Source organism: Eleginops maclovinus, chromosome 21 (assembly GCF_036324505.1).
Source record: "Eleginops maclovinus isolate JMC-PN-2008 ecotype Puerto Natales chromosome 21, JC_Emac_rtc_rv5, whole genome shotgun sequence".
In the NCBI taxonomy this organism is placed as follows: domain Eukaryota; kingdom Metazoa; phylum Chordata; class Actinopteri; order Perciformes; family Eleginopidae; genus Eleginops; species Eleginops maclovinus.
This window is the reverse complement of record NC_086369.1, coordinates 8,502,311-8,525,219: the sequence shown is the minus strand read 5'-3', so window position 1 is coordinate 8,525,219 and position 22,909 is coordinate 8,502,311.

Below are 22,909 nucleotides of genomic sequence, written 5' to 3'. Positions count from 1 at the left end.
TCCTGTTTCTCTTTCTCCTCAAAAATGTTCCAGGAGCGAGTGGATCTGCCATTTGGCATGACAGCAAAAGATCAGAATATAGTGAATTTCAGCCATGTGAATTTGGTAAAATGACCTGCAGTATAGGTAATCAGCATCCCAAACAACCTTACATAGTCATCACACATGTTTCTTCCGTGAAAGCTTTAAAAACATATGTATTTCTTGAGCAAGTATAAAAAGGCAAGATTCTCTTAGCGAAGTTCTTTTTTTTTTACTTTTAAAGGGAAGAGATATAAACACTACAAACTGGCATGGAATGTGCATGGTGCAAGTCTTAAGAGCTTTGCATTGGGTCAAAGTGAACAGAACATCATTGATACTGATCTACCAAGCATTTTAGAAGAAGAGGCCCCTTAGAAGAGCAAAAAAGGATGTTAAAAGTCATTACCCTCCTCAGCTACAGCCCGTTTACCTTGCTGCAATCTGCAATTGATACAAAAGTCTCCAAATGTATAGCATCAGTCTATACAGTAGGGTAGCCTATTTTCTTAGGCTGCTAGACTCAAATCATCCTCCACACCACACAATAAAATAGCTTTGACCTGTTTTACCTAGCAAAATTATTTTCTTGTCCCCACACTTTTCAAGAATCAAGTATTGACTAAAAGCTATACTGGCAAAATGTTTTTTTAAGCATGTTTTTTGGTTGTTAACCCCAGAGATTGAAATTCTTAAAATCAGACTTCCCTCTTAGGGCTTCTGTACTTTCAGTTTTTTCTGTACCTGTCATAATTAGGACTTGGATGTCGGAAAGAAGAGAATTTGCAAGTCTGTTAAGAACGTTATGTATCGTAACCCCAGTTTCAAACGCGCAGACCCTCTGCTGGACTCTATGGAGTGTACGTTCTTAATCACACACATGTGCTCTCTGACCTTTGCAAAAACTTGAAACGAAAAAAAGACGAACCTTCCAACTGTGTGGTCCACAGACTATATAAGGCAGCTAAGCTACTGACTGTTACGCTACACACCGTTCAGTGAGTGGCATAGAAAAGACAGGGCCCCTCAGTAGAAGGCTCCTCCTGTGCTTTAAGAACTAAGTTTATAATATGTATCCTTCATTTAAACTCAAACAGCCTCCACCCTCTATTGAACTCTTTGGGTACAGTAGGTTGAATCACTAACATATGCCCTGTAATGCCAAAACATCACACTGCACAGCTTAATGTTAGTTGCCATCACTCACCTACTTCTTCATAACTTGGGCCAATACAGCAGGGAAGTAGGGGACCACAGCCAACCCCCGTAGTACATAACTGGTGTCACAGCAGGAGCAGGTGTCACAATCAAGCAAGAGACACTGCACATCATATTCCTTGTGTCCACAGGTAACACAAAGCAACATAGGTGTATGATGCCCAATTGTCGAGTCTTGTACAACTTTACATGCATGAACAGGGCGTAGACCGAGCTGTGCCCTCTACACTAATCCTACTGAACAAGGTCTCCCAAACATAAGCTGCTTGGAAACTATTTTAGGGCCCCACCATGGCCTGTGCATCTGAGGGGTGGTTCATTCTACAGAAAACGTGAAATCTGGGTGATGCAAATCTGCTGAAATGCACTCCTTCTTAAATATCTAAAACCTGTTAAATAGCAATAACTTAATTCTTAACTTGATGAATCCACAACAAGTAGAGCATTAAGGATTTGTATTATTTGTATACACTTCATAAAAAATTGTGTGCTGTTTTTGTCATTGGACATTAACATGTTTGTAAAAATATTTTTTCTCAACACAACCTGAATATTTAGTTAAAGGCGGATTAGTGGAATGATAAGGTTTTTTCTGTCAAACCCACAACAAATGAAGAATAGTAAAACAAAATGTGTTTGATACTAACTCTAAAATATCAAATAAGGATTACATCACCAATCAACAAACAAAATATTGATACAAAGAAAAAATATGCTAAAAAACATGCATTTATAATATCACATCACTGAAAAACATGAAGTAACACCAGTGACGCAATATAACACCAATGACACAACAAAACAACAATTTATGTTTTAAACCATTTCTCAAATAACCATGTAACTTAGTAACAGCAATTAGAACAGGGGTATTCAATTAAAATTCAACGAGGTCCAGTTCAAGAATATTTCCACAAGCAAAGGTGGAACATCATAATACCTAACTTGCATTATGAAGTAGTGTGATATATATTGAGGTAGACTAGTAGCTGTATCAATATCTGCATGTAATCAACAACTGACTGAAAAATCAAATAAAGAAAGTACAATTAAAAAACATTTCGACATGTCACTTAGCATTGAACTATACAGAAATATAAACCTGTAGATACTGTATGTATAATGTTCTTCTCAGGCTGCATTTAAAAATAAAATAGATGTCTGCCTATGTGCCACAATATAGCCTTATTCATAGACCAGTGTTAAGGATTTGACCTAGGTAAGTTAATTGATATTTTGATTACAATGGTATTAAACTAATTCTTAACTGAAACCTAACCTATGTTGTGAATAATTGTATTCTTAAGAGCACTTAATGATCATTTATGTTCAGCCAAAAATGACAAGATTAGTAAGGGACGGACATTATTTTTCTTTCAAAGCCTCCCACCACATGGTCCATCAGAAACAAATAGTGCTTTAAGTGCTTAAACATTACAACTTTTTCAAGCAATAAAATAGATGAACGCATTACAAAAATAACTAAAAATGAGGCATAATCAGTATCAGATGGAGATCAGAAGCTGGATAATGTCCTTGTCTATGATCTGTGGGCACAGTTATACTGGCCTGTAGCCTTCTTGGAGGCTTTGATGACATCTGAGGGGGGCTCCCATGTGAAACAGGGCTCCAGGTTGGCCATCTTTATGGTCATTATTGAAGGTGCCATCCAATGCTAGGCTGTTTCTTGTCTTGGTTTTGTTCAATCCCACAACTGAAAACACCCTCTCAGCATCTGCATTGGAATGGGGAAACACCAGGACCAGCTTGGCGACGGCACCAACATACATACATACTAAACACACCGCCTCTACCGCTCACTCATTGATGCTGCAATGATACTATTGCCTGTTTAATAACTGATAAACCTCAGAAGGATTGCATAATAGAATATCGTAGTTGAGAGCTTCAGGATATCACTAACAAGATGGCGACGGTGACGTCATAAGAGGACCCGCCCCCGACAACGTCAGCCTAAAGAAGAGTCCGGAGAACCCCATGTGAAAACCAGGAGAATCGAGCAGAGTCATACAGATCCTAATAATGTTTTGATTTAAGATAGTTGGTATGTGAACAGTATTGGAAATAAGATCTACTAGATATTTGTGTATGAATTAGGTGATAAAGATCCAGTAGTTTAAAGAGGAAGTGATGGCTTAGTAATTACTTAATTTAACATGAGGGAAGCAGTCTTTGTTAAAGTAATCTAAGTAAAGTATATTGAAGTAAGAAGGGACCGAGATTCTTTAGAAGGTTTCACACAAGGTGCGACACCAGATGTGTGCAATATCTCAACAGTTTTGACATTATATATTGTGGGAATAAAGCTGTTGCCTTAGAAGGTCAAAAGGCAGTGACCTACACATCTGGAATATGTTCATTGGACAGGTTAATATAAGTAGATTGGAATGTGCATACGTCCGGGACGTCTCTCTACATAACCAGAACACTGTCCTAAAAGAATGTTAAGACATATTTTTAAAATAGTAGTAATTAAAAGGAAACGTACAAGTCTTTTTGTAAATGAATAATATGACGGAATAATTAAAGACTCTGCACAGCATGACGTGATCAAAAGACTGAGACCAAATTACCTTTGACCGGGACTGACAGTGTTATTTTACAACAGCACTGTTGATGACTGACTCTGGGTTGAACCTGACCAGACCCGACTGTGTGAGTGAGAATGAATGTTTGCATCTGATCAATGCAATTGCATGAGTTTAGAGAGGAACAGAGACTAACTGAGCATGTTCTGAACTAACACAAGCTAAATCCAGAGATTTTGTTTCTTCCAGGACTGATGGATGGAGAGAGACACTCTTTAACGGGAAAGTTTGATGTTTAAACAATAATGATTTAAAGTGTCTGAATAATGATTGATGTGTTTTTTAAACTTTTGCTTAACTGAAGTTCTTTTTCTCGACCAGGTTTTGTTATACCTCTTTGTTAAGATGTGTAAAAAGGGGGAGAGGCAACATGTTTGCTCAACATGATTGCTCAAATTAAAATTCCATGATTAACAATTCAATTTTTTATAAATGATGATATTGTTTCCATTTCTTTACATTTTTTACAGGAAAAGTAGAATCAGTTGCCGAGAGGCTGCTGACAGATACAATTTCAGAGTGGAACCTATGAAAGAAGTTCACCTGTGATAATGATATTGAATTTGTAAATGGGTTTTTTAACAGATATGATACCTGGGGTTAGTAAGTGTGGAGATAACAAGAATAGTTAAAGTTAAGCTAAACATATTATGTGATGAAATGGGAACTAAGTTAGTCAGCGCCCTTTCTCTAGTAGAGATTGAGAAGTATCAAAGTATCAAAGGTTTTGTTTGTCATATGCACAGCAGATACAGCAAATAGGTTGACAATGTAAATCTTATATCCCAGGCTCCTCCAACTACTCGATATACATGGTGCAGGTAAGATGAATAAAATAGTGGAACAAAGGGTAAGGCTCAACTACAGACAGTTTGAGATTATGAGTATAAGGAGGGTGATAAACACAACAATAATTTCACAGAAGTAATCTAAGTTCCTAGGAAAAATGTGATGACATTATGTTGGAATTCTGAATTCATGTCCCAGCTCTCTAACTTCCTTAACACTAACAGGTAGAAGCAGTTTGTCTGGTGCTTAAGGAGTGATTTCTGCACACGATTCAGGCAGAGATCGACATGGAGTTTGGCACAGGAGAAAGCTGATACATCTAAAGAGGTTATGTGATTGGCAGGAAGGGAAGCCTTGGGTACTGTATTTTCCGGACTACAAGGCGCACCTGAATATTAGCCGAACACAAGCTAAAATTAGGGGGAAATCCTGTTTTGTTCATACATTAGCCGCACCGGACTAAAAGCCACAGGTGTTTTAATGTTTAATTACCATATGTAAGAGAATATGCACAAAGGGGATTGTCAGGAAAGAGATGGCTGTTTGGGAACACATCCCTTTTATTAACATTTTGAAAAACAAGTTAACGGTACATATTTGCATAACTTTTTACGTATATATAGAAGTACCGGTAATTACAAGTACGAAACATGTACTGTGCTGTTCAAACGAGTAACAAATGTACTGTATAACAATAACCTACAGCACACCAGAAAAATATAATCGGCCTACCTTTTGGGCTAAGGTGCAGTAACACGGCTTTAACAAGAAGAAAAGACAATCATTCATCGCCATCTTTGTCTTCTTCCTGCGCACTAAAACCACCAAAGTCCTCTTCTTCAGTGTCGGAAACGAACAGGCTCAGGGTGGCTTCGTCATCCACTCTCCCAGTCTCTCCTTCGTTTTTGGAATCGAGTTTGTGCTCTTAATGGCTGCTTTCACAGAATCTGTGATATGGGCCCTCATGCTGTCCAAAACGAGCAATGCTTTTTTTTGGCGAAAAAATCCTCCAGGTCGCTTCCCATAGCACTCTTGCAGCCACTCCTTCATTACGCTTTCCATCATCCACCCTTTCTTGTTGACTTTAACACAGATGCCGCTCGAGATCTCTTCTCTTGGCATAGTCATCCGCTTAAAAATCACCATTGGCGGAAGTTTTAACCCGGATGCTGTGCAGCCCAGAACACAAGTGAAATTCGTTCTCTCATGGCCAGTGGTTCTCACCGTGATGGATGATTCACCTTGCTTGTTAACAGTCCTAGTGAGAGGCAGGTGAAACGTCAAAGGCACTTCATCCATATTTATGATCTCGTCCGGTCCAATGGAATATTCGTTTATCTTTCTTAGTGTGAATTTGCAGAAGTTTGTAGTCGGGAGGGAGTTGCTGACACACAGTCGTCCTCGCCCTGATGGACAGTCCTTTTCGTTTCATAAATCTGTGACACCAGGATGGTCCACCTCTGAAATTGTCTATCTTCATCACGGTGGCGACTGTTTTGGCTTTCAGTCGGATCTGCACAGTTGAAACACCTCGCCCGTTTGCTCTCTGTGTGTTCACCCAGTCTTCAATAAAGTCTTCAAGTTTGGGCCATCTGCTTTTATTACCTCTGAAAGCTTTTTTTGTCTTTTTGGACTGAGCCAGTTCTTCACGCTGGCGTCTCCAACGTCTCAACATTGATTCGTTTATACCAAGGGTACGTGCAGCAGCTCTATTTCCCTCGTTGAGAGCCGAATCGACTGCCTTTAATTTAAAAGCTGCATCATATGCATTTCTTTTATTTGCCATAATGAGGGTTTGTGAATGAAAGCTTCCTTTGCTTCTGTAATACTCGTCTTGCTCTTGCTAATCTAGTCTCTTTTTCGCGCTAATTCGTACGGCACTACTTTGCCTGGCGGACGGACATGTGACCAACATACCACTCTTTTCCCCCGTGACTGTGTGTCTGATCACATGCCCTTCCACCAGGCAAAGTAATGCCGTACGAATTAGCGCGAAAAAGAGACTAAACAAAACAAAACCTCTTACGATATCACAAAAATCATGAAAAATCCATAGAAAAGCCGCACCGGACTATAAGCCGCAGGGTTCAAAGCTTGTGCAAAAAGTAGCGGCTTATAGTCCGGAAATTACGGTAATTGATTCTGATACAGAAGTACATTTCATCCGCACCTTTTCAGGAACAACAGCCAGGAAATTAATTCATTCTGGCTGCATCATGGTTTTACTGGGTCTTATTCTATCTACACAGTCAGTGTTTCCTTCTCCAGAAATGAGAGTAGTTGTTAACATATTGCATTTTGACTTGAAATAAGGATTTTAAAATGTAGGAATAATTTGGATACTCATTGGAAATTCAAAGCTAATTGCAATATGTAACATAATTTACCGAAGGAAGTTGGAGTTTCATTTCATTTGTAATTATGGCACAAGCCAATAACATTTTGAAGTCACGTTAGACCATAAGGAGTTTTCAATGACAGGAACAAATGTTGCATAACAGATAATACTAGCTGGGGGTTGGAAATGATGAGCATAACTTTCATAATTTACTTATTTAGTGTTTTGAAACAGATAAGAAGCCTACAGGTTGTTTCAACGATCTACAGGATGGTTTGAATGAGTGGTCAAATTATGTTGATTATGTGACTGGTTGGGATAAAAAGAAGAGAAAGCTTGCAGTTACAAAGTTGGGTAAAATACAGTGTTATCCCCTGAGAAACATGAAATAAGAGGAAAGGGTAAATGACAGAGTGTGTGTTTGGTACTGTGAAAGCATGAAATGGTATTGGATGATCTATTCAAAGCAAGGGGAGAAACAACTTCATTTCATCTACTATTAGGAGTTGAGGTTCCTGGAAAAGATCCTATGGGTTCGGTTTTGATAGAAATAGCCGAACCCCAAGCGGAGGTAGCCCCTGATTTTTACCCCTGAAGAAACGGCAGATTTGAATTCTTCCCTGATGACAGTCCTAATACAGGAACAGCGCAGGTTTATTTACTGGTTAATAATAGACTGGTGACATATTTGAGTACATCGACTGTGCAGAAGGTTATAGCGGTGGAAACAGGGTATGAAGGCACTAATGCATGGTTAGATTGGGTTGTGTATGCGGTAGAACAAAGCAGGCTCTACTGATATTGCATTAATGTACCCCATCATAAAGGAAAATGACATTCCACCTGTTCTCACTCCCTATGAGGGACTTTATGATTGTATTGTGAAGAACCACACGAAAGGCAAAATGGGAGCGTTACTGTGGCAGGGGGGAGTGGTTATGGCGCCGGCTGCGGGCAGAGGGAGGGGAGTGACTCAGCCGGAGATCAGACAGCTGGCCAGAATCAGGTAATTAGTCTCACAAGATAAGCATGTTGGTAACCTGGTTCTGGCTTCTTGCAGTAGGCTGGGCTCCTGAAGGCAGCGGGGCGCCCGTCGAAGCCTTATGTGGACCCTCGCAGAGAGAGTTTGTGTGTCTAGCCGAAAGGCCGAGAGAGAGTTGTGTGTGTCTAGCCGAAAGGCTGAGAGAGAGACAATAAAAGTTTTCCTGCAACCAGCCGCAGTTTTCCCTCCTGTCTGTGTGTCACGGCTCACACGGTACAATCTGTCCCTAATCACTGTAAAGTGTGGGTGAGTGAGTGCTGTGTTCGGGTGCAACGGGGTGCCATCGATACTCACCACCTGGTCCAAGGCGTGGCGGAGGGTCTCGTCCCGAGACTGCTCGAGGGGGAAGTCCTCCATCCGGTGCAGCTCAGCCTCGGGCTGAGGCCCCTCCGCCCCGCCCTCGCTGGTGTCCGCCGCCTCCGTTTCCGCACTGAACACAGCACACATCTCACATTTCCCTACCGCACGTGAACGCACCCCCATAGACGTCCCCACTAATTTAGCGAACCCCGGCCAATCTGTTCCCAAAATCAGAGGGTGCGTAAGGCGAGTACTAACTCCAGCCTTTACTCTATGCTTTTTTCCCCTAAAAGAAAAAAGGGTCAGCTCTGGATATTCGTGGACATCCCCAAGCACACACCCAGGGCCGGTTCTAGCCCCCCCTCGCTTCTTAATCTTGTTCTGACCAATGCACCTCATAAGTACAGTAATATACGTGTCTTTGCAAATGATCTGAGTGATCACTCTACCATCGCAGTGGTTAGAAATGCTAAACTCCATAAGACCAAGCCACACATTGTATACAGGAGAGACTTTAATGAACAAGCCTTCATCCGCGACCTGTATTACTGTAAATGGGACAGGATCTCCTTATTTGATGATGTGGAAATGGCCTGGAGTTATTTTCATGATGAATTTCTGAATCAAATTAACACCCATGCTCCCTTTAGGAAATTCAGGGTGAAAGGGAGCCTTAGCACCAACAAACTCCCAAAAGCTTGGAAATCCGCTTTTGTCCTTCCCTTGTTAAAAGGGGGTGACCCATCAGACGTGAATAATTACAGGCCTATTTCCAAATTATGCATTGCTGAAAAAATATTGGAAAAAATAATCAGTGAACAATTAAAAGACTTCTTAGAATCAAATGGTATTTTAAATAACTTTCAATCTGGCTTTAGGAAGCAAAATAGTACAGTTACTGCTGCCCTGAAAGTTTTAAACGATCTAATTGAAGCGCTTGATTTTTAAAAAGTATGTGTGGCCCTTTTTATTGATCTCTCTAAGGCTTTTGACACGGTCGACCACGAGATATTGATAAGTATCCTGAAGAAAATTGGCATTTCTAACCAGGCATCTACCTGGTTTGCTGACTACCTGTCTAACAGGACTTATTGTGTTCAGATGGCCAATGCCACATCATCCTCACTAGAGATCACTAAAGGTGTGCCACAGGACTCGGTCCTAGGACCCTTACTATTTTCTATTTATATAAATGATCTTTGTGTCAATTTGTCAAACGCTGCCTATCATTTTTATGCTGATGACACTGTTATTTATTGTTGTGCCTCTTCCATTGTGCATGCATTTGAGATGTTACAGTCTGCTTTTAATGTTGTACAGGCCCGCCTGCAAAGTCTCAAACTGGTTCTAAATGCTAACAAATCGAAAATCATGGTTTTCTCAAAAGCTCCTTACTCAAATGAAAGTACATCTGTAATAACTGCTCGAGGTAATCCAATCGAGGTTGTCACCAATTACAAATATTTGGGTTTCCTTTTAGATCAGGAGTTCTCCTTTAAAAAACATATTGAAAACCTGGTAAAAAAAACTCAGGCTAAAGCTTGGCTTCTATTACAGAAATCGCCTGTGCGTAAATGGCTTGTGTCGTCAACTTTTCTTCCTTTAGTTGACTATGGAGATGTGCTGTAGATGTATGCTTCGTCTAAAAGCCTATCAGCTTTGGACACTGTTTATCACAGTGCACTGAGGTTTTTTACTGGCTGTGGCCGCCTCACTCATCACTGTAAGCTTTATGCCGAGTCTGGTTGGCCATCATTGAGCACTCGCAGAGAAACTCACTGGTTGCTTATGATCTATAAGGCTCTGCTTGGCTTGGTTCCCTCCTACTTGTGTTCACTCCTCCGAGGAGCAGAAACCCGGTATGCCTTACGGTCCAGCAATAGTTACTGCTTGCTTATCCCACGAGCTCGGACGGAATTGGGGAAAAAAGCGTTCAGTTTTGCTGCCCCATCAACTTGGAACAACTTTCAGGCCAAACTAAAAATGTCTGAACTTGTATCTTTTAATGTCTTCCGCCTGTTCCTAAAGGACCGACAACAAAAAATATTTGGACGGTGCCTCTGCTCCTAATTATTTCCTATGATCGATTCCTTTGCTCTTGCACTTGGTTGTTATTTTATTCACTTGTGGCCCTATTTATTGTAAGGTATTTGTATCTTGTATGTTGATGACGTGTGCTGCTGCCTTCTTGGCCAGGTCACCCTTGAAAATGAGATCACGATCTCAATGGGTCTTTTACCTGGTTAAATAATGGTTAAATAAAAAAAAAAACCGTACAAGGTTTCTACTCATGAAGTGGCAAAAGGCTAGGTACAAGGCTAAATATCACACGTTCCGTATAACATATCACAGTTTTTGATCATAATAATAGTAGTAGTCAAACACTAACCTGGTAAATGGTTTGCCTTCTCTTTAAAGGCAATTTCACAAGGCTCCTCATGGCCCTGCAGAGCTGCTGGAACAATAAACTTGGAAGATAGCTTGCATACGAATTTCACCATCTATAAACAGACATTTACAAAATAGTAGGTGAAACCTGTTTTAGAGGATCCCTGCAGATATCAGCAAGAAACACAGAATAGAACAACAGCAAAATCCAATTCCACTTCATCATGTAACAAAAATATTGATGACTGCTCTCTCTGAAGAAGCAAGTTGAAAGAAGTGAAAGTTGGTATGGTGGCTTGGAAGAACAGCAGGTACAGGGTCAGTGAATGTCTGCTCAAGCCTCTTGAACCTGGCCTGATTTTCATCTTGAATCAATAAATAAATAACACAAAACAAGAGGTTTCCAATAATACAAGTATGTGTCTAACAATCCATGTAGTTGCTGCATAATTAAATTGATAAATGATGACCATACCAGCAGATTTGAGGTAGCTGGCCAGAGGTTCATAAAGCCTCAGGATCCTGGTCACACAACATTCAAGACTTAGCCAACGAACCGAGATATGGAGGAGGACCTCCATGTACTCCGCTTCATGGAGCTCACAAAACTCTGTTTCAGACATTTAATTCCATGTCATATTTTCTACAGCTCAGCATTTCAATATTACACTTAATAGTATCAAACATGCATACCTTTCAGGTATCTTTTCCGATTTGTACTAGCCTTGAATGTCCACTACCATGTCCTCCAAATCAAAACGGGATACCTGCAATGCATTAATCAAATCATAACTTAATCAGTCAATGCACGTAATTAGGACACAAATAAAAAGTTACATGTAAAGATAAATCAGGCCTTAACTCACTTTTAAAAATCCCACTCCTACAGCTTTGGCGGTGTTATGTGCCACATGACAAGGACAACCATGAATGAAACGTGTTTAGATGCTTCTGGTATACAGGGCTTTTTTCATCTCCTTCACAAATTCCTGTGTGAAATATGGTGCAAGTGCTTCATTGGTAATGCAGGATGACTTACGCCGTGGCTACACTGGACGCGAAACTGAAGCGCAGCGCACGTAGAGCATACGTTCGGCGGAATGTATCATTTTACTGGCTACACCGGCAGCGCACATACAACGCACGTACGGGGCAACGTACAGGCAAAGCAAGACTTTCGTTGTCTTCAGTTTTTGGATCCAGCACGACAACAATGAAACTGCAACACCGAGTTTGTGTTTCATCCGTCGATCTTCTGTCGTTATCTTATCTGTAGGCTGAATAATTTGGCTAATGAATTTTGATGACAACAGATATCTCCATGGCAACTTGTCTATCAGAGTCTCAGGTGAAAGGAAACATTTATTCATTTCCTGTATACTGGTAGTTGAATAAAAAAAAACATAAAGACATATATTCATGACCCATTTCTCTGTAAAAAGGGTCGCGCACACCCCGCGCAAACAAATATAAATAGAAGACTGGTCTATTTTAGCAAATCTGCGCGGCGCTTGCGGAGCACTTGCGCGCTGCTCTCCCGTCTGGTGTAGCCACCTTCATTGATTACAATGGAATCTATTGTTGCAACGTGCGCTCAACATGCGCTGCGCTTCAGTTGCGCGTCCAATGTAGCCACGGCGTTAGTCCTGGCACACCTGTACTCCTGCGCTGTCTTTGAATCTCCGAAACATTCTTTTAGGAGAGGCCCCACGTGGCCCGCAAAGGCTATCGTGGGACGTTTTGAACTACCAGCCCAGCTGTCATTGTGACCTCTTCTTGTCTGTAAGAAATTAAAAATGATTAAGCCTCCTAAAAGACCAGTTTATTTCAAATGGACACTTGCGATAATAGGGCCCAGGTAAAAAACACATTCAGCAACTAAGATCTCAAATTAAGAAAACTCTACTGTACTACACCGAAATACAAACCACAAATTAGTCAAAACTATCAACCATGACTTTACCGTGATCAACTATAACACAAAAGTCTTGTCTGAACCTTGACCGGACCATATCTTAACATCTTGTGCAGACATCCCCCCAACAGAGGGAACGGGCATTGCATATTATGATATTGTGTCTGAGGACTGGAGAGCCCGTTGCTTTTGTTGGCGGCCTTTCCGTGTTAAGGCTCCCTCTGGTAATAATTGGCCATGAAGAGGTCCACTCATTTTTGAAAATGGATATATATGTTGCTGCTCCAGCCAGAGGAAGACTGTTCTGGCTCTGCTGTTGGATTGGGGGAGTCCCTTCTGTCTGTCCCTCTTTGTCTTCTTCCATCTGCTCTGTTGGTCGTTCTATTTGTCCTGTCTGTTGCTCCTCTGCATGTGCTTTAATCTGTCCTGTCTGTTGCTCCTCTACGTGTTTATCAGTCTGTCCTGTCTGTTGCTCTCTCTGACCTGTCTCCTGCTCTCTCTGTCCTGTGTGTTGCTCCTCTGTCTGTTGTCCTGTTGTTTCTATCAGTGGTTCTGGCTGTTCTGTCAGAGTGTTTGTCGGTCTTTTCTCACTTGGCTGGCTCTTTAAATAAAATAAAAGGTATTGCTTTAGTCCTCGCAAAGGTCTCTTTGGTAAAGGTATCTTTGAAAACATTAATGAATTCAAACGGTCATGTTGGATGAATAACTCTACTCAGTTACAAGAACATGCCTACTATTGCACAAATTTACTGTCGCCTATTTATGTTAACATCTTTGGAATACATCTTACCTGTTCGAAGTTCTGTTTGGTCCTACACAAAAAAAGTCTTCATCCACATTGAGTCCTTTTCTTTGGCCTGTTAACAAAAAGATAAATGCCATGTGAGTAAATAAACAATGCTATGAGCTGATGTTTTGAGCATGCAGTAGGCCTATACCAAGAGGTTAACAAGGTGCTCTCCTGCTGCTTGTTACACGGAAAAAAGAAAATTACTTCAATTGGTTACACACTAATGAATTACGTTTTTTCAAATTAAGTTTACAAGTTAGATTAACACAATTGTTTTAAGTAAGATGTAATTAATAATCTGCGTGCTTGTAAAGCAACAGTTTGCATTAATGCAACTTCCATTTAAGGCAAGTCAACTTAAAGTTTCCAATTTTTCCAACTCAATTATTTGCTTTACCCAAAGGGGAAATACTGCTTCTTAAGAACCTAATAATATGGTTTCAGGATACATATTTTTTGTATTAAGATTAGTGTCATTTTTGTTTGTTAAATATAATTAAAATAGTTAAAAAACAATTACAATTTTAAGTTGGCTGACAGAAAGAAAACACTAAAATCTGACGCTTTTTAAGACTTTATTATATAGATGTAAAAACATCCATACTATTATTATTTCACTGTCACCAACACAGCTTTTGGACAAATAAGTGCATACAATGCATTAAATTGTCCTTTTCTCTCAAAACAAATGTGCACAACATGGCTAACAGTTATTGGGACGAAAAAATTTATTTAGCAGAAGTGGGGTTGTATGAGCCACTTATCCATACTCATTGTATTACCTACAGCCATAATAATAATGGAGTTTGGAGAAACAGACAGAAGTACCGGCACGGGAGTAAAGCAATGTACTGCTGCGGATGGGGGGTGGCCTATTTTAGACACCTAAAAATCAATATCAGTTAAGCTATCTTTAGAATATTTTCACCACTTTACCTTGCCGTCAGACAGCCTTTCTGACGGGGAACTGAAGCTATTATATATGCTCTCTTCAAAGTCACCAGACTCCTGCTACAGACAGTAATTTTACCTTGCAGAACACGGAAGTCGCTGGTCTACCGGTGCCTCGATCGGTTAGTTAGTGTTAGTTTGTGACCAAAGGGTTAGTTTGGATGTGAACTGTCAGACCAGCAACTCACGTGTTCTGCAAGGTAAAATAGGTTATGCTGCTGCCCCCGTCCACAGCAGTACCTTGCTTTACTCCTGTGCTGGTACTCCTGTCTGCTTTTCCAAACTCCATCTACTGTAGGTAATACACTGACTATGGATAAGTATACGACACCTCTTCAAAAAATACAACATAACCCTTGAACAAGTTTTCAACAAAGAGCATATAGTAGTGCAACAAATTATTATGCAAATATGCATAACAGTCTCAACGCATACAGGCCTGAGTTCTACTCTGATAACTCACCGATTATTCCGATGTTTCATCTTGATCAAAACACAAGAATATCTACCACCATAGTTTCTAAAAGATGTATCGTTAGGGCTGCATAATTATTGAAGACAATGGCTACATAATATGACTATATTTCAATGAATGATGCCAAAAAGGATCAGACTGTATTGATTTGTTACAGGATCAGCCACACAACTCATGACTGGCCTTGTCTGGTATTAAGAAGCTGCAAAAAGGTCACAGTGATGTTGAAAAGATATTTATGTTTATTTTTCAATTATAAAAAAAGTAATTTATGGATACTTTGTGTCTTGATTGACACAATCAAGACACATTGGTTAATTGTTTTGGTAATTTAGCCACAATGTGCCTGTTTTGGTTGATGTACCAATGTGTGTTATGTGTTCCAAATTAGAAATGTATACTACTATTCTACTACATATATGACCCACTTTCAATACACATTCATGTTTCCACTGGTGGAATTCCCCTTTAATCTAGGATATTTTTTACGTTTGTAAATTCCCCTTTAATCTAGGATATTTTTTACGTTTGTCCCTTTGACAAGATGTGCACATTATTGTTGAAATTTACAAGATATTCCATGGTCAGGTCATCTGTATCTTCTCCCAAGAAGATGATGAGAGCTTTCAGGATACATTCTCTCCGAACATGAACATCCTCTGTCTAGGACAACATAATATGGATTACTTTTATTGTTCCAAATCTCTGAAGACAGACACCCTCGCTCTTACAGCTAAACTCCTACATTTGCTTTAAAAACAGACAGACATTTATGATGCTAGTTTCATAAAAGGCGATCAGTATTGGTCTGCCCATGTTAATCTATCTATAAGGATACAGATAAACAGTGACACCCTTCTTAGCTACCAAGGAAACTCGGGGTCTCCTTTAATGACATAGTATCTACCTGATCCAAAGTGTCCATGAGATCTCTGATCAGCTGACTTGAGTGCATGTCTAACTGTGTCATGAACTTCTCCTCAAGGAACAGCCGTGAGCCTCTGGAACTCTGCATTAATCTAAAACAGTGGATATGGTATCCTGTATCAAAGGTAATGCAACTGGCCCCTGCCTGTATACAATTTCATTTTTAACAAAGTAAGTATGCCTTTACAATGGCCAAAATGTCACACAAAGTATTACAAAAGATGGAAACAGAAAATGTAAATTCAGTCAGTAAACAGTGTTATAATTAATCTAAACCACACAACATTATGACCAATTCATAAAAGCTTACTGTAACAAAACCAAGATACATACTTTGATCACTTCAGTTCCATTATTACCTCTTTCTGTTGGAACAGTGCAGGCCACCTGCCCTTGAAGTTGTGAATGCTGGGCTCTTGGTTGACAACCTCCTGTCTTCTGTAGGCAAAGGTGCGAGCCATTTTGTCTGCAATGACCCTTTCGTTGTTCCTTATCCCGATCTCTGTCAGAAGTCCAAGTCTCTCTTTTTCAAGGCTTTCCAGAGAATCACCAATTGGGAAGGATTGATAAAAAATTAGCTTCAGCTCGCTTTGGCCTCTTCACTTTTTTTTAGCAGAGAAAGAATCTGTAGTAGCTTTGGATTTCAGGGAATTTACTGACAATTTTGGACACCCCTGCATTCTGAGCAGAGTCCTGTAGTTTCCCCATTTTGTACTTCAGTCGCTGTTTCCAACCGTAGCAGCCATTAAATGAGCCAGGTTCTTTCAAGCAAGGATGCTTCTTCATTAAGGCCTCTGCAACTATGCAGAAATGTGCATCCTCTGGGTAGGCCTTGTATTAAATAAAGTAAATTTCTTCTGCTAGTCTATTCAGGATATCAGTCTTGATTCGGGAGCTGACAGTCAACATTTTGTGGCTCACATGGTACTCAGTATTCCCCTTCTCTAGTTGCAATTCCGTGTCATATGAAAATTGGGGTATTTGAAAGTCCTCTGGCCACTGTTGTTTTCGAGATGACAGACTCAGGGGATGCGTGGATAATTGTGTCATTTGATGCCAATGAAACGCAGTCATCAGACTCAAGAGAATTAGATGTTGTGGTCTCAGTGGCACTGATCAGAGGGGGATTTGTTTGCTGGTGGATCACCTTGACTGTCCCCATTGGTAGAATTCAGATTGAAGAATTCATTGCCAAAATCTTGGTCCATGTATTGCAGTCTGATGTTGCCCTTTAACCCAAAGGTAGTCTTTATCTTGCTGAGAAGGGCATCTAGTGACCCTGGTAATGCCATTTGGAAGAGTCAGTTTTTCAATGTTGCTCTCCCCCAAAATCAACTTCAGTCTTGCAGGTGTCGAATCAGCCATGGGGCTCTGAGAAGAGAGCACAAGCACAGTTAGTAAGGTTCAACATGCAAGGCAAATCCCCTTTAGGAGAACCATTCACTGATTGGAGTGTATACTTCCCCGAAGTAGGATAATGAGGGATAATTCATTGTATTACTGTTTTAGCCAGTTGGTCAAGTAAATTCTGCAAAAAACAGCGTGAATTTTTTTCTTAATTATTAACATTGTTAATTTAACATCATTTAGCAGCGTCAAAGTGCAGCCTGCAGCGAGCTGCCATCAAATCTGCAGTCTATTGAAAGCTGTGGCAGCCACTCTGGTCTCAGCAAGCTGTGGCCGTTTTTATTCTGCGGCCAAACTAGAAATTGGGGAAAGTTTAACTTTTAGCAGCGAAGTGTGGCCAGAGAGTACCCACAGCCAATCAGTAAACAGAATCCTGACATGTTGACCTATGTTACAAATAATGTATTCCCACCTGAAACACATGAACAGAATAGTAGTGTTTAAGTCTGGCTTTTGTTTTCCCACGTAATAAAATAACTTCACATTCGTAAGCCTCACCCTTTAAACGTGGACATATCTTTTCAATGTGACAAGACGCATCCCTCCAACTTTGTAGCCTGCACCCAGGGTATGTATCATGTAGTTCTTGTGACTCAAGAAGTTCCACTTCCTTGCCTGGTGATGTTTTGAGATCATAGGCTCTATAGTGTTCAATATACCATCCACTGAGCCTCTTCACAATGAATATTAACTTGTCCTGCAGTATCACCATATGAATGATTTCACAAAACTCTGGTAATCCTCCCAGTGAGCCATGGATCAAGATCATGCCACACTTGTAGTTTAGTCCATTATATATCACACTTTTGACCAAGCACACTGTGTCCATATTTGAAGACTTCTGTCTCAGAGCAATTGAAATGTCCTTGTTAAGAACATCGATGTGAACACTGGAAACATTTGTCACTTCCAATGGGGGTCTGGTAAAGCTACATGCTTGCAAAGTATGTGCAATCTGATACTGATGTCTCTGTGAAAGGGAAAGAAGCACATTTTTGAAGCACCTGATATTTCTCGCAACTCTTTTAAAAAAGCTATGCTTTGCTTCAAAATGCAGCGTCCATACGGAAACTAGAGGACCATGCTGACTGATCAAGTATGGATAATGTTCCAAGAAATGGTGTTTTGGTTTAAGTTTACAGTCTAGGGAAAACCTCTTGAAATCTTGTTCTGTGCTCAGAGATCTTAAAATCGAGATATGCAATTGAGTCCTCCGTATGAATGGGACTGACAACAAGATCAACAATATCCTTCAGGTCTGTTAAGATCTGCCAAGCTGGCTCCTCACAGGGACACTCCACCCAATCAACAAAGGCAAAAATGTGATTAGACTCCAGTTCTCATGTGCGTTTCCCCAACAGTTTTCTGGATCCAAAACTGAGAGGCACGGGATGAGGTCGATTAGTTTTATCAGCCCACTTAAAGTTGAAAGATGATATTGCTTCATTCAATGTTAATAATGTGAAATACTTTTTTTTTATGAATACAATGAGGCAAAGCGCAAGTTCAAAAGGAACAATTCCTTCAAAAGGAACAATTCCTTCAAAAAGATCATGCACAATATCTGGAGGAAACCCAGTGGTAACGTCAAAATATGAGAGGTGCTTTGACAAAACACAGGTTGATTTTACACCATAATAATTGGGCAATTTATTTTTTCTCAAGGATTCTTAAATGATCTGTATGAATGTCTTTGGTTCTCAAAGTGAAGACTCCACATCTAACTTCTTTAGTCTGGAACTCTGAACTTTCTGCAGTGCAAAATCTACATGCGTATGACCGTGAGAAATTTTCAACAAATCCAGCAATACTGTGTGCACCGAAGGTTGTCAGCGACCACACACTGAACTGTGCCTTTTACTGTTCTGCCCAACTTTTTTACAAATATCCCACTCTGTTCCAAAATAACAAGATCATGAATTAAAGGTTCTAACACTTTATCATACCCAAAGCACTTCACGTCATTACTTTTGATTAAAGCAGCCAAATATATGGAGGACAAAGCAGGGTTACAGCCTGGTGGCAAATTATCCAAAATCCAATACAAGCCACAGATTTTATGCGTCTTCTTTGATGTACCAAGGGGATTACATATTTCAAATTCATCAATGTATAATATCAATGAAATGCTTTCCTGCTTAGACAACAGTCCATTTCCTTTGAACACGGCACCATCAAAGGAAGATTTGTATATGTACACACAAGTTCTATGTGGCTGTTTATCTACAGTATTCAAATGACAAGCCTGATCTAAGATTGTCTGGCAGTCAAGAATTTGCTGCAAAGACTTTAACATTGAAATATATTATTATTCTTTCGTTCAAGTATATTTTCCACTGGTTCCACAACATTAAAGTGTCTGTTATAGTAAGCTTTTTGCCTCCAAACATTGGAAAGTGGACCTTTATCACTAATTGCTTTTTTAACAGGATTTGTCTCACATAGTGCACTGGCTAGCTTTTCAACAACTGACTGGTCAAACTGGCATCCATGATCTTGTAATACTTGGCTAATAGTCTTTTGAGTAACCGGCAGAGAAAAAGAACCAATCAAATAGCTTAACTCCTGCAAAAGATCATCTACAGCTGCATTAGACACAAGATAAATGTGTTCCAACTTAAGGAGGACAGAAGCAATTTTAAGCTCAATATCCTTCTCCAAGTTTTCAGAATCCCCATTCTCAAAAGCAGAATCTAAATTGACATTACTCTTTATACTTTTCCTGTCAGAAATATCACTGGCAAAACTGGCACAAGATTCTTCAACAGAATTTATCCCAGGCTTATAGACATTCACTGTGCCAGAGTGTTTTCTGTATTATGACTTTTGAAGTTCTAATAGATGTTGGTTTTATATTCACAGTTTTGAAACATGCATGTTACAGTCTCCTTATTTTTAAGATGCTGAAAGATGTGTTGAAAATATTACCTTTCTCTGGAGAGTGGATTATGAGCATAAATATGGATACGGCTTTGGTGACTGTTCGTTGGGCAGGGTGATTTCTTGACAAATGGCTCAGTAAGGCATTCCGGGTCTTGAATCTACATGTACAATTAAATAAGTGCATGGATATGAATAGCCCCGTCCGTAATGCCTATGATTCAGTTTGTAGTGCTTTAGCAGTTCAGATCTTCGTGTAAACGCCCTCCCGTGACCGCAGTCTTTGCGTGTCCACATGCAGCGCAACACTGGAAAAACCAGGAAATGGGCTTTACTAGGCGTATCTTTGTAGGTCAAAATAATTTGGGAAAACGTGGTGCAAATCGTCTAAACACAAAAGTCCATCTCATCAAATATAACAAGCCCTAAAAAGCAATTTTACATTGAAAACATTATTGGTTGTTGCAAGTGTTTCTTCTGTCAATACTGGTTGTAAAGACATCTCTTCTCTAAAGTCATTTCAATACAAACCAGGCAGGCCCAGACAGTGTTTCCTTCCTCAACTGGGTCGGAGGGATAGTAACAAATGGAGGGAATTTGGAACTGAAAAGACTACATTTGAAAGATGTTCACTTGATTTGCCTAACTCAGATTGAAAAAGTCACATATTAGCTTTGGCTTAACTCTAGAAAATATTTTTTTGCACAGAAATGGACTGGATTGTCCATTATTTACCTTGAAATGATTTAAGAAGGTGATCTGTTTGTGGCCAGTATGGACACGAGAAACAATTATTGTTAACAGTGCTTTCAGTGTCTGATCTGCAACAAAACCTACAAGGGTTGTGGGGAATTGGGAGATTAGCAAAACATAACCTTCCAAAAAGAATGGCTCAGTTTTCAGGTCAGTTCACATTTCAGGGCCTTGATGGGATTTTTGAAATAGGTTTGTGTGGTTGAAAGGCAGTTCGAACTGGCATGGGTTACTAATTTGTGCGCTTTACTATCCATTTTTTTTTGTTGCAAAACTATTAGTACATTAACAAAAGCTGTTGTTGAAGCTTAACCACATTTCATTACTTTCAGTTTGTAAATCCAACTATTTTGTTCACTTCAGAACACACTGTCCTGTACATCCAGCCACATTGGGGGGTGTGGGTGGCTGACATCTGGCACTCTGCGGCATCAGGGGACGTGTTCTGGATGTTGTTGGGAGGCGCACGTTCTTCTCCCCAATGTTTTTTCTCTCTTCTTCTTCGCTTTCCTCAATCTCCGCAGCTCCACACTCTTCTTCTACTCTTAATTCCCACCCCCTCTTTCTACCCGCCCTGTCCAGCTAACTAGGGCAACATCTTCCCCCCCATAAATACCCCCCCCCCCCCCCCCCCGCCTTTTGAGTCTCTCCCCGGTCAGCACTGCAGGGTCGCTACAATATGTTGGCTACACAGTGCTCCCTAGCCTGTGTAACCCTTGCTGCTGGTCCAGATTACCCCTAGGTCTGGTGCCGGTAACATACACATCTCCTCTTTAAATTCCTGCCATAGCCTGCTACTTCTAAAACTCTTTAACCCTGTGTTTCTATGGCAATTCAGTTCCATTGAGCCGTGCATTAGCTGCTGAAGGGTATATATGTGTGTGTGTGTGTGTGTGTGTGTGTGTGTGTGTGTGTGTGTGTGTGTGTGTGTGTGTGTGTGTGTGTGTGTGTGTGTGTGTGTGTGTGTGTGTGTGTGTGTGTGTGTGTGTGTGTGCAGTTGTGCCAAAGCAAATGGGACAAAAGCATGATTACTGAAATGACTGAAGAGATAATCTGTAAAATGTTGCCAGTTTTTGCATAAGGTCTTGGCCAGCTTTCTTCACTTTGTACACAGTTATTTGTAGGTATTTTAGAGGTGACGCACAATGGTGGATTAATGGAGACCTTGAGGCTTCTTAAAGCCCTGGAGCAGTGGGGAGGGTACATTAATCTCCAAGCATTAAAGCCTCTTGAGCTGGTAAGTGTTGGTAAAATGCAGGTTGGGATCAATGTGAGGGAGAGGGGGACATTTCAGCTGTGCACCATCTTCAATTCATGTTTGGATGACAGCTTTTTTCTTTTTTTTTTACTCTCAGCCAAATAGGGTCTTAATACAATATATCTTTTAACTGTAGGGCTTGGTAGCTACTATAACTGGTACTGATACCAATGTTTATTAGGTTTTTCGCTTTGCCAACGACCTGATAATGGCATTACCTCAATACAATTTTAAAGTTAGAACCACAGAAAAATATTTTTAATTATATTTTGAAGAATATACAGTGGGGCAAAAAAGTATTTAGTCAGCCACTAATTGTGCAAGTTCTCCCATTTAAAAAGATGAGAGAGGCCTGTAATTTTTATCATAGGTATACCTCAACTATGAGAGACAACATGAGAAAAAAAAATCCAGAAAATCACATTGTAGGATTTTTAATGAATTTATTTTCAAATGATTGAGGAAAATAAGTATTTGGTCAATAACAAAAGTTCATCTCAATACTTTGTTATATACCCTTTGTTGGCAATGACAGAGGTCAAACGTTTTCTGTAAGTCTTCACAAGGTTTCCACACACTGTTGCTGGTATGTTGGCCCATTCCTCCATGCAGATCTCCTCTAAAGCACTGATGTTTTGGGGCTGTCGCTGGGCAACACGGACTTTCAACTCCCTCCAAAGATTTTCTATGGGGTTGAGATCTGGAGACTGGCTAGGCCACTCCAGGACCTTGAAATGCTTCTTACAAAGCCACTCCTTCGTTGCCCTGGCGGTGTGTTTGGGATCATTGTCATGCTGAAAGACCCAGCCACGCTTCATCTTCAGTGCTCTTGCTGATGGAAGGAGGTT